Source organism: Mytilus galloprovincialis, chromosome 6 (assembly GCF_965363235.1).
Source record: "Mytilus galloprovincialis chromosome 6, xbMytGall1.hap1.1, whole genome shotgun sequence".
Taxonomy (NCBI): domain Eukaryota; kingdom Metazoa; phylum Mollusca; class Bivalvia; order Mytilida; family Mytilidae; genus Mytilus; species Mytilus galloprovincialis.
This window is the reverse complement of record NC_134843.1, coordinates 59,372,153-59,377,453: the sequence shown is the minus strand read 5'-3', so window position 1 is coordinate 59,377,453 and position 5,301 is coordinate 59,372,153. Positions and strand designations below refer to the sequence as shown.

At 29.9% G+C, this 5,301-nt stretch overlaps 1 long non-coding RNA gene across 2 annotated transcripts; it reads left to right on the top strand.

Moving 5' to 3' along the window:
• Nucleotides 1-232: 232 nt before the first annotated feature.
• Nucleotides 233-4,809, top strand: LOC143079997 (uncharacterized). Of its 2 annotated transcripts, none has more exons than XR_012979585.1 (3): nucleotides 233-472; nucleotides 2,834-2,922; nucleotides 3,444-4,809. It is a non-coding gene; the product is annotated as an uncharacterized LOC143079997 (long non-coding RNA). The 2 variants fall into 2 exon arrangements; XR_012979586.1 differs by having other exon boundaries at nucleotides 234-468.
• Nucleotides 4,810-5,301: the final 492 nt, after the last annotated feature.

The window sequence follows — 5,301 nt, the reverse complement described above, 5'->3', positions numbered from 1 at the left end:
TTCTATGGAAAAAATGTTCCTATACAAAAAAAGAAATATTCATTTGGTATATTCTTTTTTCTTCGATTTTTTTAATAACGTAAATGATTTTTAATTTTAGGAATTAAACGAAAAAGAAAAGTGTAATATCAAATCTCTCGATTCTTTCTTCAAACACGATTTGTTATCATATGCTAATTACCCATATCATATTTTAATGACCACATTCTGTGGCCATCATATAAACCTAATAAACATCCGAATGTAAAATTTCGCACGATAGATAATGACAAACAAACGACGGAAATTACATAATAAATCCACAGCGTGTGCATTTGACTCTATCTTAATATATTTGTCAGTACATGGAGGAAAGGTCCGTGTCAAATGTATTTTTAAAGATTAGGAACGACGATTCAATTTCCATTTGTTTATTGTTTTAGTCGTGGTTGAAACGTCACCAGGAACATATCAGGATAGACAACAGAAGTCTGTAAGTTTCTATTTTATGTATTTATATATTAACATAGATATTATAAGCCTTTCATGTCTTCTGTTGACACACATTTTCATAACTATATGCACCGTTTTAGTAGATCACAGATGTCCTTTTCGAACATAAAGAACCTCCCCGAAAAGACACACCTCAGCCGAATCTTTCTTCTCAAATGAATGCCTGAATGGTCATCAAATTAATACTTGTTATTGGCAGGCATTTTCGAATAATTCTAAAAACAAAATGTATCAATTCTGACTGCAATGAATTGAAATGGAAAATAATATACATTGTATCTCGAGGGAAATGTACACACTTTAACAACAGTGAATTTTTCATAAATATTATATAAAATAGTAAAAATGTAGCATACATAATTAGCATGTGTATTAACGATTAAACTCTGGAAGAAATATAGTCCAGCATAAATACAAATATACAGGTTTCAACACATTATTAGCACCTGTCATTGGCAAAATCCCTTTTTTCTTAAAGTGCTATTATCTGGATAACACACAGCCAATGTGTGCATTAACTATACCTAAGATATACTGCATCATGTGCATGAAAAGGGGGGGGGGAGGGTTAATGGAAAAAATAAATTTTCTCAGAAAGGTTTCTCTTTCTTCAGAGGTTTATATGGAAAGTTGATGTCTAGATCTGTTGTGCAGTGTCATGTGTGTTTTTTCGCCTGTATGCGAGACATAGGCATGATAGGTATTGCAACCCAAAACTTGACGTCCATAACCCAACGACGGTGGCAACGATGGAGTACACTATTTGTTTGAAGCATTATATTTCATAAGTTAGACAACCTAAATGCTTCATACCTTATGTTACGAGATTTCCGTCTGTCATATGTCCATTGTCCCGGTAACCTAATTTTCATGCATGGTTCAATAACTGCTTGATACGTTTTGTTTTGTTAAATGAAAAAACTTACTTATTATGAGTTAGGATAACTATGTTTGGTATATGGGTTCCTAGCAACATTTACATGTTCGTCAGCTAGGTACATGTAGGGTTATCCTGACCTCGACCTTATTCCATGGATAAGTTATCAAAGATAAAGTAACTTAAGCAAGACCGTATCTAGCAACTATAACTAGTAACCTGATTGTGAGGTGCACATATCCACCTGACAGGTTCCGTCTGACCTTGGCCTCAATTTCATGGTGCATTGGCCAATGTATATATATATATATATATATATATATATATATATATATATATATATATATATATATATATATATATATATATACGAGTCTAAATTGAAAACTACGTTCAAACCTATGATTGCGTTGGATAAAAACCACAATCTATATATATATATATATATATATATATATATATATATATATATATATATATATATATAGTGTTTGTGGTTTGGTCTATCTCTCAGATACTTTAAGCAGTAGGACCACTATATAGGGTTATCATGTATTGAATAATTGTCAGCTGGAAATGTCCGTCTGACAGGTCTCAATTGACCTCGACTTAATTTTTATGGTTCATTGGACATTTTTTAGTTGTGTGGTTGGGTCAATTTTTCGGGCATTATAATCAATAGGTCAATAATATGTAGTGTATGGAACAACTGTGAGGTGTCATGTCTATTTGTCGGGGTTAACATGACTTTGACTTGTTTGATGTTAAGATCCGATTCTCAGGTACTATTAGCAATATGACAACTATTATACATTGTAGTTGTGCATTGATAATGTTAAGTATACTGATAATTGTAGTAAAACCTCCATACTAAAGACTTTCAACATGATTTGAATGATAAGTAAAAAAAAAATGCGAGACATGTGCACTCATATTTTGGTAATAACATGTTTAATGTGTTGACTCAATTACATGTACCTAAATTTCAATATATTTTTGTATCAGAGTGCTGAAGGAGCATCTTTAAAGTTTTAAGAGGGGAATGAATATTTTGTTGAAGGGGAGAATGTGTTGGATACATTACTCACATTTTTGCCTAACGGAGCTGCTGTTCCTTTTGGAACATGTCTTACTTGTTTTCTGGTATGTTGAATGGGGTAGGTAAAAGTATTGCCAACACCACTGAGTCCTGTGTTTTGTTTAAGACTTAATGAAACATGCATTTAGTTGTTATTTGTGTCTTCAGTTCGCAGTCTCCTAGGCATGAACCATTCATCTGTTTTAAGACTGTATGATTGATTGATTGATCATGACTGGCTGACTGTCCAATGGCAAATATTACATGCATATTCAGGAAGTTGGGAATGATACATGCCAATACTGATAAAAAATAAAGAAATATGCCTGAAAAAAACAATAACAGAGTAAGTGTTCCTGCATTTTAAACTAAAATATTTCTTGTAGAGTGAGAAAACTGTTATGAAACACCAGCAACAAAGACTATATTGCTATTCAGTCCTGACTTATTCCGTGTCTCTGAAGATGAAGATCAGGTATGTAATAATGAGGTTTTAATTTGACTTTTAAATTGTAAAAGTTTAATGAGTTACTGAAAGTTAATCCCTTTATTGTATAAAAATTCAACAATTACTGTCCAGGTGCATAATATAGCCATCTTTATCTTGCTGTATCCAGAGGCAATATATATAAGAAAATGTGGTATGGGTGCCAACATGGCCAATGAGACAACTCTCCATCTAAGTCACAATTTATAAAAGTAAACCATAAAAGGTCAAAGTACGGACTTCAACACGGAGCAAGACTATTATTAAGTGCAATAAAGAGAGTGAATAATATTATATAAGCAAAATACACAACATAATTAAGATTAAAAGAAAGACAGACAATTTCTTCATCAAAGATTATTAATTTTGCTATCATATATGATAACTAAAAATATTAACGAGATGACTATTTTGATATAATTATTTAAATCGTATACCCAAACATGTCAAAGGGAAAACTTTGTTTTTCATATTTGAAATTGTTTTGAATTTGTCGTTATTTCTTTCAGATCAGGCCTATCCAGAAGCAAGAAACGGGACATTTTTTAGCACGTACATCTACAGAGAGAGACATGTTTAAAAAACAGATTCATTTTCAATTTAAGAAAAACCTGTTGAACTTTTACTATTTCTTATTTGTTTATTTTATATTTATATGTTGATATTTTAAAATTGCTGCACAGTATTTCTATTCAGACCCACATAACAAAATCAGCTGAAGAAATTGATATTTTCATATTTCAAGGAAGTGTCCTTTTGCATTGTTGATAGCAGATATATGTATTGTCCTAAGTTGGGTTAAAGAACAGTCACATCGCAACTTAAAATAAAATACGTTTTTATGAATGTTACATGTAAATAGACATGAAAGATAGACATATATAAGAACACATTTTTTTATGACCTAAATGTATTTTCAAGGTAAATTTATTATGTAAACTTATTTAGAGGCTGTCCAAGTAAATATCAGGCAAATCCTATGATATTGGTGGCACAACATATTTTTTTCCCCACTGAATTTTTGGATCCAATGCAACGTTTATATCATACAAAGGACATATATATGTCAAAGATATTTTTGAATCATCAGTGGATGGCTCAGAAAATGATTTTAATGTTCACTAACAATGCAACAAAATTTTGTACAAAATGATGAGTTATCTCCCCTTTTCAATGAATTTGCAGTGCTTTCTATGTATTTTTTTCTCTTTATTTGTTGTAGTTAATAAAAAACAAAATTTAACTTAAAAAAGAATGAAATTGTGATATGAAATAGATGAAAAAAATTTGAAAACAAAATATGTCATGTGCCACCAACTGCCTTGTTTTTCCATGGACACCCTCTTAAATATTATCAAAAACACCGCTGGTTTAAAATAAACTCATTCTATGAAGCCTAAACTTATCATAAAGATCAGTGTATTTTTTCCTTAACAAATGTTATATATTTTTATAACCAGAATAAATTGATTACTGCATGTGCATTCAAAAAAAAAAAAAAAAAAAAAATTATATATCATAATACACAATGTACTTTTAACTCACATTGAATGTCTAATAAATTTATTCTGTGTCTCCACCATAATATAATAACTACTTTCAGAATAAATTTATTTTACATATTATTATACAAGACAAAAATCACATTGAACATAGAATAAATTTATTCTGTGTCTCAACCTCACCATACAGATTACTTTAATTTTAAAATAAATTTATTCTTTATATTATTATTATCATAAATCACATTGAATGTGAAATAAATTGATTCTGTGTCTCAGCCTCACCATACAGATTATTGGATTTTCAAAATAAATTTATTTTATATATTATCATAATCATAAATGACATTGAATGTAGAATAAATTTATTCTAGGATTTTCTTGAACTAATAATAGATATTAAGGCTCTATATAATAAATGTATTTTATAAATGATCACATACAGAAACCTCCATGCGTTTAGAATAAATTTATTCTATGTTTCATCATTTACAGAGAGTTGATTGAAAATGGAATGATAAGTGTAGAATTCAGTATAAATTTATGATGAAATGAAACAAATAAATACTAATATAACAGAATTGTCTTTGTTTTTCATGATTTTCCCTCAAATACATGGGTTAAAGAATAAATTTATTACGTTCTGGTCCAAATTTGGCCTCTAATTGCACTTGTCAGAAATAAGAGTGAAAAAAGAGGAAAATTGGGTTTTTCCTTTTTTATTCTGCTCTCAGTTGTATATAATGTTGTTGTGTTATGATCATTGTTAATTTATTATTCATTTATTTGGTGGTGGAACTTGTCGACAAACGAAAGTATGGTTACCCTTTAAAGGGTGTAAAGATCCAGAGAAGAAGAAGACGTT